This window comes from Microcebus murinus, chromosome 11 (genome assembly GCF_040939455.1).
Source record: "Microcebus murinus isolate Inina chromosome 11, M.murinus_Inina_mat1.0, whole genome shotgun sequence".
NCBI lineage: Eukaryota > Metazoa > Chordata > Mammalia > Primates > Cheirogaleidae > Microcebus > Microcebus murinus.
The window spans coordinates 53,777,799-53,796,089 of NC_134114.1; the positions used below are offsets into that span (position 1 = coordinate 53,777,799).

An 18,291-nucleotide genomic window follows, 5' to 3' on the forward strand; every position below is an offset into this window, starting at 1 on the left:
TCTATGCCGAGTGTTAATACTATTGGCATTATCTTATTCATTGTGTTCAATAAATATGAGGTAGGTACTATCATTATCCTTGTTTTTCAGATTGAGAAACTGAGTCACAGAGGATAGGTAGCTTACCTTAGTTCACATAGCTGGTATATTAGAGGAGTCAGGATTTTCAACTCTGGTTCAATTTCAGAGGCTACACTATTAATCACAACTTGAGATTGCCTCTCCAATCTCTTGGCAGTAGTAGAACCCTGTTGGTGCTACATCCAAAATGCATTTCAGATCCACCCACCTCTTTCCACTCCATGGGAACCACTCTAATTGAAGCTAGTGTCAAGTCTTGCCTAAATATGAAATAACCTAACTGGCTCCCCTTGTAATCCATTAATCCATTCTCTGTACTGTAGCCAAAGTGATTTTTTAAACATAGAAATCAGATCACTCACCCTCCCTAGTCCCCCTCCCTATACTTAAAACCCCTCACTGGGATTTCACTTTATGTATGATAAAATAAGAAATCCTTTCCATGGCCATAAGGGCCCAGACAGTTCCCATGCCTGCTTTACTCCCTTTTTCTTTCTCATTAAGCTCTAAGCAACACTAGCCTTCTAAAAGAACATCACAGTTTCCTCCTTGCCTCAGGACCTTTGCACTTGCTGTTGTCTAGACCCTGGCCTGACCACCCCCTCAAGTTTAATGAGAAATATTATTTTCCCAGATCCTCTCTGATAATATTTCCCAAACCTCTCTAGTATCACACTCCTTGTTTTCTTCTGAGCACTTGCCACAAGCAGTAGTTATTTTGTTTCCTGTTTATTATCTGTCTTCAGACAGAAAGGGAAGGTCCTGGAAAAGCTTTGTTCACTACTCTACCCCCAGCACCAAAGACACCTGTACCTGGCACAGGGTGCTGCTCAATGGGACAAAGTCAGAAGACCTGAGTTCTAGTCTGGGTTCTGCCATCAAAAACGCAAGTGACCCTAGCAAGTCACTTAATCTTGGGCAAGTCTTTATTTCCCCTGTGTTCAGTTGCACAGTGGGTTTTCTATCCCCAGTGCAACTGCAAAGGTCCTATGATGTAACGCAAGGGAAAGAGCTGCAGGGGAAAAAGACAACTTTGCTATGCAAATGTCAGGTTCTAGGACCTCCACAAGAGTTATGATTTCTTGAGAAAACTAGGAAAGAGTCAATATGTTAGTTTTATTTTTCTAAACAGTACATTCATTATTCTCTTCATTGTGACATTCTAATTATAAGTTGTCATTATTTGGCAACATTCTTTTAGTTAATGTGTAGAGTGTAAATTGTTCCTGAAGTTTCGTAATTATGTAGACATACACCTGTTGTGGATTTTGAGAGGTAACTATCTAGAGTTTTTTCCCCACGGTATGCTCAATATTTTTTTTTTTGAAAGAAAATTCAGCCTGACCAAGGGTGAGACTGTGTCGCTACAAAAAAAGGTACATGCCTATAGTCAGGAGGCTGAGGCAGGATAGCGTGAGCTCAGGAGTTTGAGGTTGCAGTGAGCTATGATGATGCCACTATACTCAAGCCTGGGTGACAGAGTGAGACCCCATCTCAAATTTAAAAAGGCCAAAGAATTTTTTTTTTTTTGAGACAGAGTCTCACTGTGTTGCCCAGGCTAGAGTGCTGTGGCGTCAGCCTAGCTCACAGCAACCTCAAACTCCTGGGCTCAAGCAATCCTACTGCCTCAGCCTCCCGAGTAGCTGGGACTACAGGCATGTGCCACCATACTCGGCTAATTTTTCTATTTTTAGTTGTTTGGCTAGTTTGTTTCTATTTTTAGTACAGACAGGGTCTCACTCTTGCTCAGGCTGGTCTCAAACTCCTGAGCTCAAGCAATCCTCCTGCCTCGGCCTCCCAGAGTGCTAGGATTACAGGTGTAAGCCACCGCACCCGGCCAAGAATTTCTTTTAAAAGTATCCAAGAACACATGCGACCAGTTCCTTGCAGAGTTACAATCAGCTAAACAGTGTCTATAACTCTATGTGCTGCAAAAGCTATACACTTTTCCTGTAAGTTCAATATCTTTTAGGGGCAATTCTTCCTTAGGTATTACAAAACTACAATGACTCATTCTTGCATTTCTGTTTGGCAATGTCATTTCTAAGGACCATGTAACAAACAAAGCAGCACTGAGGATTCTGCAGCAATGTGAACACACAAAACATGCCCCCAACAGCACCTTCACCAATGCTCTGTCACTCAGATCATACAGCAAGTAAAACCATCTCTGTTCAGTGAACTGGGATACCCCTCAGCCAAAGGGGCTTTATTTGAGGCCCCCATAGAACACATCACAATTGACAGCTTTCTCTCTAGGCAGTTTACTTCAATTTACAAGTATAAATGTCACCACCTTCCTTAAATAAAGGACTACTTTATCTGCAAGATTTTGAGACTAAAGACATAAATGAAAACACTAAATGAGCATGAAAACCACTCCCTCAACCACTTCTTTAGATTATAATTCTTCCAGCTAGTAAGTTCACTGGAGCCTCTTATGTTTAGGGGAGAAACAGGGAACCTATTTTAAGTTTACGTGGGAAATGAGCAACCCACATCAGGATGCATTTACAAAGTGCTGGTCCCTCAGGGTCACTGGAAATCTGGGCTGTAGCAGTGTAGCGCAGAAAAAAAAGTATAGTATAGTGACTTGATTCTGGGCTTGAAATTCATCTGATCCACAGGGCAAACATCAAAAGCTGACCATGTGTGTGTGGTATGGCTAAGGAGTCTTTAGCAGGAAGTCTAAAGGGCCAGAAATGATGAAAATGAATGAAATTTTTTTGTTCTGTAATAATTCTGGACCCTTCCCTTGGAGCAAAACATTAAGAGTTTTCCTACATAGAAAATTAAAAAATATAAATAAAAAGGGTGAATTTCAAAAATACCTATGCCTTCAAATTTTAGTTTGATGAAAACAGCTTACATGAAATGCTTGCCCTTTTTTTTATATATAAAGATTACAAAAAGGGGTTAATTAATGGATTAGGTCTTTGCCTTTCAAGCTTTATTAAACAAAGAGTTTTCATTCTGTTTTGGGTTTCCGTGTCCTTCTCTGCACTCTTCACCTTAGCTGGACTCAACATAAGACCAAACATATTTTATGTTTCATGTTCTAAATTAAAAATGTGGGTTCAGACCACTTTAGCTTCTTTTTCTATAAAGTTGAAAAACTAAACTGAAGAAACATTTATGTCTGTTTTTGAAAATATATGTTTATCGCACTACAGAGAAAATAACTTTCCCTACCCAAGGTCTACCTGGTATGATTTTTTTTTCCCCTCCAAAAATTTCTGAAAGCATTTTTCTTGATATTATATGGCTAACTCCATATTTTATACTGGCCAAAATCCAATCCTCAAAGGTTCTGTAGCTAGCTGAAGAGGTATGGGTAACGGATTTCTATGTGAGCATTTAAAGTAAAATCCAAGCCAGACACACTGGTGGCTCACACCTGTAATCCTAGCACTCTGGGAGGCCAAGGCGGGTGGATTGCTCGAGGTCAGGAGTTCGAGCCTAGCCTGAGCATGAGCGAGACCCCGTCTCTACTATAAACAGAAAGAAATTCATTGGCCAATTAATATACACAGAAAAAATTAGCCGGGCATGGTGGTTGCATGCCTGTAGTCCTAGCTACTCATGAGGCTGAGGCAGCAGGATTGTTTGAGCCCAGGAATCTGAGGTTGCTGTGAGCTAGGCTGATGCCACGGCACTCACTCTAGCCTGGGCAACAAAGCGAGACTCTGTCTCAAAAACAATAAGTAAATAAATAAAGTAAAATCCCTAATGCCCATAGATAACCACATCACAGAGACTGCGCGGGAGTAAACAGATGTGAATCAAGGGTACTGACGTCAGAAATGGCTTGAGGCCAGGCCACACTCTTCATGAATGGATGAGAGACACCCTCACTTTTACATCACCAGAAGAGCTTGTTTGTTTCCTGGGTTCTGCCAATATGGTGGGGAGCCCAGCCGGAGACTCCGATACGCTTCTGCTCTTCCACTGAAGAACTCCAGCCTGGCAACTCTGGCATGACTTCACCATTTAACTACAGATCTATGTTTCTCGGTTTAAAATGTGCATATTGCCTTCAGATGCTGTATGTATATAGACACAATAAAATGAAGACCCAGAAATTCAAAATTAAGTTGAAGAGGTGGAAGAAATAAAAATCTGCTGTGCTTAGGAAAATTGTGCCATAATAGGAATTTCAAAAGCAGAGATCTCATCCTACTAAAAATCAGCTAGAAATGCCTCCAGGAAGCTCTCCGGCTGGCAGCTCCTGCAAGGAGACACCCTTGCAATAGTTATAATTAAGATAACAGGTCTCAACATGTAGGTTTTATTTCCGGTTAATAAAAAAGTAAAATGTTATTTAGTTTACTAAGTGTCTGAGCAAACTTATAAACCAACTATATTCAAAGTGAAAGTCAATTCCAGACTCTTCAAATTTTACAACAGATTATGATATTAAGACAGTGTGGTCTGGTATCAGAATAGACAAGAGAAGAGTTAGATGAAATTCAGGAACAGACCCATAGGTAAGCATTTTTTATATGGCTCTGGTAGACAGCCAGTTGTCTCCCAATATGCATCATTTTTTCTTTCCTAAGAGAACCCCTATGTTGTTGGTGGCAGAAGCACATCTCTGAAAGACTTTTCCCCCAACTTCCATTGTAGAGGAACAGCCAATGGGATATAAGGTGGGCTATCTGGGAAAGTTTTTAAAGGTGCTTAATTCAGGTAGGAGGTATGCCATTTTGTTCTTTCTCCTCCCCTTCTTCCACTTTTTTGCCTGGAACTCCAACATGATGGCTAGAGTTGTAGCAGGCATTTTGGAACCATGAGGAACAGAGCAAGAGAATATCAGAGTCCTCAGCCTCAAATTCAAAGACACTGAACCACCAGCAGCAAGCACCCATCCTATATGAGAAAAATAAGTCTCATTCTATATGAGAAAAATAAGTCCTTATATGTTTAAGCAACTTGCACTTTGAAAGATGACCATAGGAAGAGGAAATAGTTAACAAACGCACACATACACACATCTAAGAGCAAAATTAAATTTAAACCAGATGAAAGTGGCTACTTGCACAACAGTACAATCCTATATATAGTTAAGTGCAAAATTATGTGTCTCAAATGATGCTGAACTTCTCATCCATCTATACTTAGAGGCAGATGGAGGCTCTAGGTAAACATCTGAAGGAAAGCAGATGCCAAGATTTACCAAATTAACTCCAATGTTGGCAAAAACTGTGCAGTCTGCTCACCATGCTTCAGTTAAGCAGTATTCAGCTTGTGGCAAACCTCTGTGTACGGTTTCTAGTCATAGGCAGGGGATAGGCCATGTAATCTCTGAAGGTCACCTTGCAGGTGGACTCTCTTCTTGAGACCTTATTATGTAACAGGGCACTCTGGAGCCGGCTTTCCAAGAAGAAGATACGAGTACCATGTATTAATATATATCAACTTGAAACATGGTGAGTTGTTGAGAGCCACTCCCTGAATGTCCCCTTTCCTCTCCTTGCTACTTGTCCCCATTCCTCTTGTCCTTGCCCCACATTCAACCACCTCCATCTCACCCTCCTGTCTACCTTTGCATCATACCGGTTTGGAATTTAAAGCCGATGGTTCTGAATTTAAGTCCTAAGTTTGCCACTAAGAAGATGTCATTAATCTAGTTAGCCTCCTGACTCCTCATCTGTGAAAGAGGAACAAGGGCACTGACTTGCATGCTACTGTGATGACTAAATGAACTAATGCACCGGGCACACTCCGGTGGGTAAAACAGACTAGCACAGGGTTGGATGACAATCAGGGGTCAACAGCATCTAAAGCAGCTGAGGGCTGTTGACTGACCAGGGGCAGTTACGCAAACAAAACCTGGGCTTCATCCTCAGTGTGCCACTCCCACTCCTGCATCTAGAAACCATCTCCAACAGGCAGCAGCCACTGATTTCCATTGGGCAGGCTGGTGCTGAAGCTACATCAAAGGCTTCCATATTTCCCATGGTCAAGGGGGCATCAGATGCGGGCACACTCTACTATTGTTTGTTTGTTTTTTGAGAGAGAGTCTCACTCTGTTGTCCAGGCTAGAGTGCCGTGGAGTCATCATAGCTCACAGCAACCTCAAACTCCTGGGCTCAAGCAATCCTTCTGCCTCAGTCTCCCGAGTAGCTGAGACTACAGGCATGCGCCACCATGCCCGGCTAATTTTTTCTATTTTTAGTAGAGACAGGGTCTTGCTTTTGCTCAGGCTAGTATCAAACTCCTGAGCTCAAGTGACCCTCCCACCCTGGTCTCCCAGAGTGCTGGAATCACAGGCGTGAGCCACCATGCTGGCCACACTGCACTATTTTTACAACTCTTCTGTAGGTCTGAAATTTTTCAAAATAAAAAATTGAGGTTTTCTTGTTGTTGTTTGTTTGTTTTAAAGAGGGAATCATAGGCATAATGGGGAGACAGTGGAGTTAAAACTCTTTCAAAGTTCTCATATTAGGATTCAGGCCACACAATTTTTGTAGCACAATTTTAAGTATCTTTTTAAGTCTAGTGTCATTGCTGTCTTCTTTCTATAATCTATAGTTTCCAAGTCTTATCTGGTTCACTTCTTTGTTATAAAAATAACTTTCCTTTTATTGTTCCATATTTATGAATTCGTTGATGATCATAATTTTTTTTTCTATTATGGTGGTAAAAGACACATAACATAAAATTTACCAGTTCCCCCATTTTTAAGCATACAGTTCAGTGGCACTAAGTACATTTACATCATTGTGCAAACATCACCAGCATCCATCCACAGAACATTTTCATCTTTCCTGAGACTCTGTACCTATTAAACACTAACTCTTCATCCTCCCCTGCCTCTAGCCTCTTATTGTCCTCATTGTCCTTTCTGTCTCTATGAATTTGACTATTTTAGGATCTAACAGGAACCATACAATATTCATCTAACATTTGACTGGCTTATTTCACCATAATGTCTTCAAGGTTCATCCATGTTCTAGCGAATGTCAAAATTCCCTTCCTTTTTAAGGCTGAATACTATTCCATTGTATGCCTATACCACCTTTTGTGTATACATTCATCTGTCAATGGACACTTGGGTTGCTTCCCCCCTTTTGGCTACTGTGAATAATGCTGCTATGAACATGGGTGTGCAAATATCTGTTCGAGTCCTTGTCTTCACTTCTTTTGAGTGTATGCCATGTACACACATACCTTATATGTACCTTATATTCTTATATATTCTACTTCTACACCACTTTAATTGGTTGCCCACCCACCCTGCAAATATTTGCTGTGTGCCTACCATGTGCTAGGGCCGCCCTACCTGGGAAGATACAACTAGAAATTGTATTGCCTGGAGGAATACAGAGAGAAATAAATAGTGAGCTCTTAGGTGACTTGATAACATAATCTAAGAAATCCGTTATTTTGTTACATTTGAACTTTTTTTTAACATAGAGAGATAATTTTCCAGAAAAGATAAGTCAGTAGCTAGCATTTTGAAATGTTTCTTTTATTTTGGGATTGTCTTGCCATGATGTTCATCTAAGGGCCTTTGTTCTCAGGATCTCTTCTGCAGTTCCACATCCCTTCCTTCAGCGCCACAATCATTCCATTAATATTTTGTTTTTCATGTTCTAGTCTTTGCAACTTAATTTGTGTCTACCTTATGTATCATTCCGTTTCTCCCTCTTGACCCATCTGCCACTCCCTCTCTCTGGACTCACCAGCCTGAGAGGACAGCGGGATAGCTACTGGAAGGGCCACAGGAAGAGCGGCTGTGGTGGGAGACGACAGTCTAGCAGAGCAAGCCTCTCCTTGTCCCACTGGAATGGAGTGTGGGGGTGTGGAGAAAGGACACACAGTGCAAATACTCCAAATATGCTGCAGTGACCCAGAGGAACAGGAGAAGGAAGAGAAAAAGGAAACATGGCAAGCACAGGAACTACGCTAGGTGTTGTTCTTCCTGGTCCTGGGCAGAACTCTCCACCCTATGCCTTGGTTGAACGAGCTGCCCTGTTGTGGACTATCTGGATCTTGTAGATGACTGGGAGAAACGCCAGGGCTTGCAGCCCCTTTGGGAACAAGTCCAGCCTACCCAAGAGAAGATGAGCTGACTGTACAAGCTTGGGCACAGCCCAAAGGAACGACTTTACCTTTGCCCCTTAACTAGATTAGGAAAACCCCCAGAAAACCAACAGAGAGAGTGAAAGGCAATAAAAGAGCTAGAAGTACAGAGTATTCATGGGGAAGGAGTTAAGAATATGCACCCCAAAATAGGGCGCTCTGGCATATTGACTGTTTTGAGTTAAAGGACCTTGAAAAACTATAGGTACAAGATCACTCTGACCTTCATGCTGTTTCTTAAAAGCAGAAGATGAAATTCTTATGTGAAATGAGAAAGTATCATTCTTATCAAGGACAGAAAGTAGAGGCTGAGAAAAATTCCCACAAAATGTTACATTAACCCTTGTCTTCCTAGCCACCTCTCCACCCAGTTAACTACCCGAGCCCAAGCCCCTTTGCCTTGCCACATTTTCAAAATTTCCTCCTCTTTGTCCAATTCAGTATATAAGTGTTCAACTCTAACTGCATCTTTGGGTCTTCATTTCCTCATGAGGGCTCCTATGTCATGTAAAACTTGCATTGCATAAATTTGTATGTTCTTCTCCTATTCATGTTTCTCATGTCAACTTAATTCTCAGGCCCAGCTGAAACACTACAAGAGGGTAAAGGTAACACTTTGCCTCCTCTACAGTGCAGATGTATTTGAGATTGCAAGCTTGGATTTTACTGAGATTTTGAAGTTGGTTTAAGGTTAAAATTACAGTGCAGGGTGGGGGCTGGGGGCAGGCTTGACTAGGATTGGATAAAGATCACCACTCAGCAGTTTAGGATTCTAGGTACTTTTACATGCTCTAGCAACCATAGCTAAAAGCATTCTTGCCTTAAAGTGGTTCTGCTTTTGCTTTTTATAATAAAAATACATTTGTGCAATTGTATTATTTAATTGTACTCCTTTAAAAATCACGTATGAACATAATTTTACATTTTTTTTTAAAAAAATTAAAGAACCTGAGTCTCCTGGCTAAATCTAGACTTCAGCATAAAACTGTTGGTTTCTAGAGCGTGGGGCAGAGGGGAAGGCCAAGAGAAATGACAAGGCACAAGTTTTGCTTCCTATTATTTTGAACTTTCTAAATTCATCGTAATCTGACTATACATAAGCTGAAACTTACCTTTGTGTCACCTTCAAAAATAACCCCAAGCTGATGGTAAAAGGACAATAGAGAGAGAGGGAAGCAATCGTCACAGTGACTGACAATAAGCTATGGATGGCTATACTGGGATAGACACAGAGGATGCAGTCCTAGAACTCAGGCCCTACAAAGAGAAACTATGTGAGACAGGACTTTAGAATAACAGTCACTTACAGACAAACACTGATTGGACTGATGACAATTATTCTTCTGATGTTAGCCCAACAAGGATTGCAAAAGATGCCAACATTTTGAGCCTCATTATCTGTAAGGAAGACCTTCAACACACATGCTTGCGTTGTTATTAATTCCTCAGCCAGGACGTCAGAGCCAAATTGGAAGAGGACACAAAGGTGAGACTCAGTTTATATGAAAGATAACAGAAATAGGTCCCAAACAGATCTGGAAACAGAAATAGGATGCAAACAGATTACTTGGGTCTGTTAAGATGAAATTTAACTGAGATAAATACAAAACTAACACTTAGGTCCAAAAAATGAACTGTACTCTTTAATGCAGAAATGTGGTTAATGGAGAAATATGTGGTTTAACAGGAGCATCTGTAGAGAAACAGTTCAGTGTTTTGGCTGACTGCATGTTTGGTATGAGTCACAGTTTGTTTGGTATAAGACTGCCAAAAGCAAAAAAAGGCAGCAAAACAAAACTCAAAACAAAACCTAAAACAAAACCAACGTGGTCCTGGACAGCATAGCTATAGAGTGCTAAGGCTGAGGGGGCTCTTAGAAAGCATCTTCCATCAGTTTAGACCCTGGGACCAAGGAAGGGGCCAGCCCACCTTGCTCTGCTCTGTCCTGGGCAGACACTCTTGAGGAATGGGCTTGTCGGGTTACAACCCTCCACTGGGATAGGAACCAGTGAAAACTAAGCAACACAGTGAGAAGCTAGTGATCAAAGGAGGGAAATAGAAGGGTTAAGGCTGCTGAAAAAGTAAAAATTCAAAGGAGGGATGACAGCTGGCTCCTAACATTTAAAGGACTTATTATATTATAACACAAATTGCTGGGCCCCATCTCCAGAAGTTCTCATTCTGCTGCTCAGAGAGGTGTCAGAACGTGCATTTCTAACACGTTCCCAGCTGATGCTGATGCAACTCGTCTAGGGACCACACTTTGAGAACCACTGCTCTAAGTTACAAACTTGTACTTTGTTTTTTTAATACTCTGTAGTTATAAGATTTTAGTACAAATAGCCTGTTTCTCAGTAAGTCCAAATTAGGGAGAATTTATTGGTTTTGAGGTCTCATACATTTGTATTTAAGATTATGTTCTTTCCCAAACTTCATATTGCTTAGCAGAACCTCAATCTTTACTTTCTGACCCTTAACGCTTCCTGTTAGTTTAGCTTCATAAAGCAGACTTCTGTTGCTGCTTCATTTTCTGGCATTTTATATAACAGACAATTTTTCCTTTGGTGTTCTTCCACTCTTCCTGTATTTTTCTATTATGTTCAGCAGATCAAGCTTCATAACATATGAAGTTGTGAGCCACTTTTATCAAGTGACATCTGGCTTCCCACATCTTCTAAAATAGTAAATACTGATCCAGTCCTTTTCCCAAAAGCCCACACTGAGCCCACCATTCCCAGGAACCTATTAGGACTGTAACAGCTGCATTCAATTCCTGATTAATTTTATTTTCTATTGTATACTTTAAGCTTCAGTCTTTGGATCCCACTAGGAAAATTACTAGCATATGGGAATGCATATAAATGACATGTAAAGCAATGCAAATTAATACAAAACATACATCTATAAATTTCTTGGGAAAAATCTATAAGCTGCAATGTTGATATTATCTGCTTTGCTTCACTACACACTAGCAAGCAGTGATTGGATCCTTTTATTACAATTTCATACAGCACCCAGCACCTGACACTTGGTGACATGCTAAGTGGAAGGTGCCCATGCCTTTGCATCAGGCAAATAGGATCCTGGCCTTAACTTTGCCACTCTTTGGCTCTATGGCCTTGGATAGATTCTCGAAATTCTCTGGGTCTTAGATTCTACAACTGGAAGTGATAGAAATGGCATCATCATAATAAAACCGCCAGTACTAAGGCTTACTGAACACTATGTGCCATGCATAATGCACACATGATGCATACATTGTGCATGCATGATATACATGTGCAATCCTTGCAACATCCCACAAGGAGGTGCTACAGAGCATGTATCCCTAGGGTGTGGTACCCTTTCAGAGACCAGGAAACCAAGATAGAAAGGTCAGGAGGCTTGTGCCAGGTCTATAAGCAAGGGAGTGGCAGAGCCAGAACCAGGGGCTCAGCAGTCTCAGCGCAGGGGCCTTGCTCTTAGCCATGTGGCAGCTCTGTTGCGTGATCACCATCTATGTTTCTCCTAAACATTACATTAGAATAATCTGTGAAGTGAATCATGCACAGTCATCATATGTGCTTCAAAATATTGTTTCTGTAAGATGTCGACAGTTTATGTTATACGAGTTTGATATCCAAATACCATCACAATCAGATTGTTTTCTACCCAAGGGTAAGGGGGCCAGGTATCCTTGATGTTCTACTTCTCCTTCCAACTTACTCCATACCAATCATATTAAAGTATGTCTAAAGCTCCCTCATCTTAAAACAGCCATCCCTCCATCCTATCTCCCACTCTGAGAGCAGCGTCCAGTCCTCAGCTACCATCCCCTTCCCCTCCTCATGCACCCCAGGCTTCAAACCCCACCCTAACACAGATGACCACCAGCTTTAGAGAGTCAGCCAGGGCTTTGCTCTAGACAGCCACTTGGGAAGCATTTCTACTTGGGAGCCTCGAAAGCTGCCCAGACTCAACAAAAGCAAACTTGTCTTTCCTCCTGAAACCTGCTCCTCCTCCAATGTTCTCTGTCTGTAAATAGCAGCACCCAAACTTGGAGTCACGCTGCTCTCTCACACCCTACACAGAGCTAGTCTCCAAGTCGCTTCAGAGTCGGTCTTGAATCCACCCGCTGTGTCATCCCTACTGCCACTAGGGCAGCCTCAACTGCCAGGCCTCTTGTACCCACCGAAATAGCCCATTTGCCTTAGGGCTCCTCAAATCCATCCTCCACACAGCAGCTGGAGTTTTGTTTCATTTTGCATCCACATCTCATCTGGAAACTGAAGATCCACTCCACACAATGGCCCCATGGCCTGGCATCCCCTCACCCTGGTACCTGTTGAGGTCTTTGGTGCCATTCTCCACTCTCCCTTTCCGCCAACCCTTCCAGCTCAGCTCTCGTCTGGTCTCAGCACACTCTATTCCCTAGGGTGGGAATACTCTCCCTTTTCTACCCCCTGATCCTTGGGCCACCTTCAACCTCCCCAAGAAGACCTCTGGCCTCCAGCCCGGATGTGCGGAGCTGCAGCTCACCTGTGCCCCATAGCAGCCAGTGCTCAACATGTGTGGATTGACGAATTCACTTTGCAACTCTGCATTGCTCAACTGCACTATCTTATTGCTTTCTTCCTGTCTCCTAGCCTAAGAAGCAAATCCTTTGAAGCTGTTTCAGTTTTATTCCTGGTATGTGGTGCCATGATAAGCCCCAGGTCACCAGGTCATGCTCCTAACACCAGTGGCTCCACAAGGGCAAGGCAAGAACACAGTCAGGTACAGACTCTACCTGCCTTCTCCCCTCCTTCCTGGAAAATGAGTTCAGTTTGGGAAGTACTTATAGTTATGGGCTGCTTATCCTGAAGGTACTTAACCCAGTGCCATCAAGTGCCAACTCTGACCTATTGCCCAATTGTGCCGTTCTGCCCTACCTATCTCTGTATAGGAGATGTGACTTTTAGCCACGTTACCATACACTCTCCCACGCACCCAAGGAAAGAGTACGAACCTTCCCTCCCCACCCACCAAGGAAACACTCCTTTTAATGTTGGGGGAAGGAATTCAGTTGGCTATTACTTTGGCTATTACTTCTCTCCTGATACAAGTAAGAGATAATTCAACAACATCTCAATTGGTCATTTCTTACACAGAATTGGGTCCTTGGAAAACACAACATCAGGACTGCTCTCTGTAATGATTAAATTTTAAAGATTTTGCTTCCTCAAGACACTATCAACAAAAGCTGTCAAAACGGACTGTTAGTTTCTAGAATGTCTTATGCTGATAGAGGGTTTAATAACAGGCATATTTTATGCAAGTAAGATTTAAAACGGTGACTTCTACATCTACGGAACCACATGAGACACTTAAATGAATTAGTATTATGCCCAACTCCATTAATCTTCTGATTTGTTGCTCTTCAACTTTAAAGACAAGAAAAAGGAATTTAAAAATGCCCAGGGGCTACTATGCCCAGCAAGTGGACAATACAGACACTTCAGGCTCCGAAACCTCCCAGTCCTGTAAAGCTTAGCTCTTGAATTTACAAACCACTACCACCTGCACCATTTGCCTAAAGACGACGAAAGGACTCCAGAGTCCGGATCTCTTGGCTCAACCCCCAGGCTCCCAGCCGGCTGGGGTAGGTGCCGCCCCGCGCAGGGGGACCATCGGGGCCCTCTCTGTGACACGAAAACTTGACCTTAACAAGCGCCGAATCTTGTCCCTGGGAAGGGCGCGGCCTGGGGAGGGGCGGCCGGCACTTTCTGATCCCCGAAGAACTACTTAGACCTCCTCCCCATGCCCTAAGAAGCCACCGGAGCAGCCCCCTCTCGTCCCCTCGTCCCTCTCCCGAAGCCCAGGGGCGGGGGCTCTGGCAGCGTCGCCGGCCCCCAAGGGACCAGGAATGCAGAAAAGCTGCGGGCGGCTCCAGAGCAGCCCCCTCTCGTCCCCTCATCCCTGTCCCGAAGCCCAGGGGCGGGGGCTCTGGCAACGTCGCCGGCCCCAGAGGGACCAGGAATGCAGAAAAGCTGCGGGCGGCTCCAAAAGACCGGCGTGTGGGACCTCGGCGCCCCTCACCGGCGCGGGCGGATCGGGGTGGCGCTCGGCCCCCGAAGGGCCAAGACAGCGGGGTCCTCCTCCTCCTCCTCGCGGCCAGGGCGGGTTCGGGAGCCGCGTCCCCACCACTCGGAGAGAGTCCCGGGAAACCTTGGCGCAGACCCGCCCGCGACTCCGGCCTCGCCGCTCCGTTCCGCCCGAAAGCCCGGGGAGCCGGCGCCCGGGCCGCGCCCGGCATCTCCCCGACACGCTGGGCGCCCGCAGCCCGCCGCCCTCTCCCGGGGCTGGGCTCGCCGAACTTCGCGGCGGCTGCGGCCGGGAGCCCCGAAGTTGCGGCGTCCGCTAGGCGCACACGGGGGCTGCCCACCGGTCTGCGACTCTGTGTCCGCCCACCGGGTCACCCACTGGCGCCTGGCGCGGGGGCGGCCAGGGCTCAGCCCAGGATCCCGACGAGCCCCCGTCCCCACCCCCATCCCCGAGAGGGACGCGGCGCCGAAGTTTTCTCCGGCGGGAAAGTGAAAGTCGCGAGGAGCAGAGGGTCGGGGCGCCCGCGCCACCCCGCAGCTGAGAAGGAGGACCTGCGCCCGTCACCGCCGGACACCCCTAACCCTGGGCGCTCCTTGCTTCCCAGCGTGGCCAAGTCGACTTACGAAAGGGAGCGGGGCAGCCCCGAACGCGGCGTCCCCGCGGCTGCAGAGGTCGCCCCGGCGGGGACTGCGGGCTGCGCTCCGGCCTCCCAGCCCCGCGGCGGCGGCGGCGGCTCGCTCCCGCCCTTCTCCTCCGTCGCCCTGCCAGGCAGTTGCTCTCCCTCGGCCCGGGGTGGGAAAGCGCCGAGCGGCCCCCGTGACGTGCGGAGAAAGGAGGAGCGCCGCCGCCGCGTTCCCGCTGAGGGAGCTCCCCGCCCTGCGCTCCCGGTCCCCGCGCAGTGCTTGGGACAAAGTTCCGAGGCGCGCACGGCGCGCTCCCTCCGGCCAGCGCTCACCCGACTCGAGCCGAGCCCCGACTCCCGCCGCTGCCCCAGTGTCACCCAGGTTCGGTGCCCTCTCACATCAAACGGACAAGAAATCCGAGGCCGAGAGAGCTAAGTGACTTGCCCAAAGTCGCTAAGAGAGCGGTGACAAAGCAGACTCACATCTGCGACTCCTGGCTTCCCTCAAACGCCGGGCTCTGCGAGGCTCAGGCCCTGCAGCAACCGCCCAGCCGCGGCAGAAGGGACGCTCCCTTCTCTCGGGCAAGGCGAGGAGTGTCCTGCGCAGCCTGGAGAAATATTATCAGCAGCCTGGGAAGGTGGAGCTTTTTGCCCAATAAATAGGGTCCAAAAGTTGTTTTTAAATCAGTGCCTACATGCCAAATAGCCTTCCCCTTTACCTTCAAGCGGGGATCAGGTGGCAGGCGGTTATCTGGGCCAATCTGGATCACCAAATAATTGCATGAAAGAAAGCACACACATACTTAACCAATTGAGCAATATCTAAGGCTCGGCCTTTCTAGCGAGTTCTTTGGGACCCCACATCCTTTACTCCCAGAACTTGGAGTTTGCACACATCAGTAGAGAGACTCTGAGCCTACCCTGTCAAATGTTTTAATTTCCATTTTACAGACTTAACTTTCAAACAAATGGCCAACATTGCTTTTATCTCCTCCCCAGTGGGACCTCTGGAAGAGTTACTAACGTTCACCTAATTTACCCTTCCCAGGTCTTCTACATTTGCACACGATGATGATGATAAAAACTAAGGCTTCTGTTTATCCACCAAGGACACTGTTCTAAGCAATTTATGCAGACTAACTCTTTCAATCCTCACAATTTAGGGAGGTGCTACTTTTATTCTCATTTTACAGATGAGAGGGAGGCAAGTGAGGTGGAATAACTTGCTAATAAGTAGCCAGAACTCAGACCCAAGTGATCTGTCTGGTGTCCATGCTCTTAACCACTGGGGAAACTGAGGCCTCCAGACTGGAATTCAAAGGGACCACCAGCCATCATCAGCCCCAGCTCACACCACAGGGGCTTCCAGTTATCCCACACAAGGCGTGCTAGGGAATCCGCACACACACTCTCACACTTTCTCCTGTAAGAGGTCAATTTTACTATTTTGAAAATAACATAAAATGGATATCATTCACTCACTTGTTCCCCCATCTCCAACTCCCAAATCAACCATTTTGTCTTAAACTGTTTCTGCGAAGAGACTTTAAAAACACCTTCAACATAAAGTTTGTAAATTCCGTTTTGGATTTATGCCCAGACCATACCCAGCTCCTCTGTATTCATCGCCTTCAATCACTCCCTTCCTTCCCTTAAAACATTGCTCCAAGCGGCCCCTCAGTTCTTCTGAAAGTGGGTTGCTCAAGGTGGGACAGTGGCCCCCAGAAGGGTGTCTGCCACACTCCAACCCTGCTCATTGTTCTCAGCATTCTTGTATTAGTTTACTAGGACTGCCTAACAAATTACCACAAACTGGTGACTTAAAACAATAGAAAGTTATTTCCTCACAGTTGTGGAGGCTAAAGCCAGAAATCAAGGTGTTGGCAGGGTTGTGATCCCTCTGAAGGCTCTAGTGGAGAACACTTCTCTGCCTCTTCCTAGCTTCCAGTAATTGCCAGCAGTCTTTGGGGTTCCTTGGCTTGCAGCTGCATCACTCCCATCTCTCTGCCTCTGTCTGTCAATCTCTGGCCTTTTCCTGTGTCTCCTCTGTATCCAGATTTCCTCCTCTTTAAGGCATCAGTCATTGGACTTAGGGCCCACCCTAATCCAATATGGCTTCATTTTAACTTGATTACTCTGCAAAAACCCTGTTTCCAAATAGGGTCACATTCACAGATTGCAGGTAGACATGAATTTTCAGGGAATTCTATTTATACCAGTACAATCGCCAAAAGTCACTGTTAATGAAAATATATTGCCTGAGCTGAGGATACAAAGAGGTGTAAATCACAGCCCTGCCCTCAAAGAAACTCTAGTTACAGAGGTAGGCCTTGCACTCAGAACATAAATAACAAAGACAGGAGATGCTAAGAGCCAACAGACTGGGGCCAAATGAGGATCCATGGGCCAAATGGCAGCTGTACTCAAGGAATTCAGCCAAGGAGAACAGTCACTGAGGATACCACAAGAGGTGAGGGTGATCCACACACGTCCTTGAAAGAAAAGTAGAAAAAGCAGTGATAAGTGAGGAGGGCTTATCAAAAGCACAGTTCCAAGGGGGAGGGTGTGCTTGGCAGAATCTTACTTCTGAAGTTTCATGCAGAAATGAAAGACCAAAGAAGTGCAAATACCTACCATGCTTAATATAAGAACATGGTGAATTACTTTTACTGGACTAATAGTATGCTGTAATGCCATAGCAATTAGCATGCTTTAAAGTACTCTCTCCTATCAGTAATTCCATCTCATCTTTATGACAACCCTGAGTGTCATCAGAGAAAGGCAATTATCACCAAGGAGCGTAAGGCTCAAAGAGGTCAAATAATTTGCCCAGGTCAAACAGTAAGTCATTTATAGAGTTGGTATGAAACACATTGGTGTGCATATTCTTCATTCAGAAATGTCCCCACCAAATGTTGCCTACTGGGTCAGCCTTCTAATACTAATTGAATTGTTCTTGGTGCAAGGAAAACATTTAAAGAAAAGATGAATCCTGCAAGAAATGGAAAGCCTCCCTAAAAACTATGTGAATCTCAAACTGGAATTGTGATAAACTCTCCCAAGACATCTGAACGGATTTCACTAAACCTCTCAGAATTTTCAAGTGTATTGAAGAGTCTCCTTTTGGCTTTCAGAAACTTAACAGGATCCAGTGGCCTTCTGCACAACTCAGCTAATTGTATGAAAGAAATAGGGGTTGAATGGAGCTTTGAAGGCACTCAGCGACATTATTAAGAAGTTGAGGGGAAGTTCAGTAAAAAAGACAAGAAATCACATCACAGGATGGTATGCCAGCAGAAATCAATAATTGAAGCTCAGTGTGTGATCTCACCAATGTAGAGTTACACACAGGCAACCAACCTTGCTTGGCATGTTTTGAAGACTTTCTGATAAGAATCTGCAACTATGACTAGCAGCTGAAAGCAAGCAGGAAGTCT

General features: G+C 44.9%; 1 protein-coding gene across 1 annotated transcript in view; it reads right to left on the minus strand.

Moving 5' to 3' along the window:
* Positions 1-14,941, minus strand: part of GCNT4 (glucosaminyl (N-acetyl) transferase 4) — a 29,183-nt gene extending 14,242 nt beyond the window's left edge. Inside the window, exon 1 of the mRNA XM_012783699.3 lies at positions 14,856-14,941. The gene's annotated coding sequence lies outside the window, so the exon portion shown is untranslated. The remainder of the gene's footprint in view (positions 1-14,855) is intronic.
* Between the last annotated feature and the right edge of the window lie 3,350 nt (positions 14,942-18,291).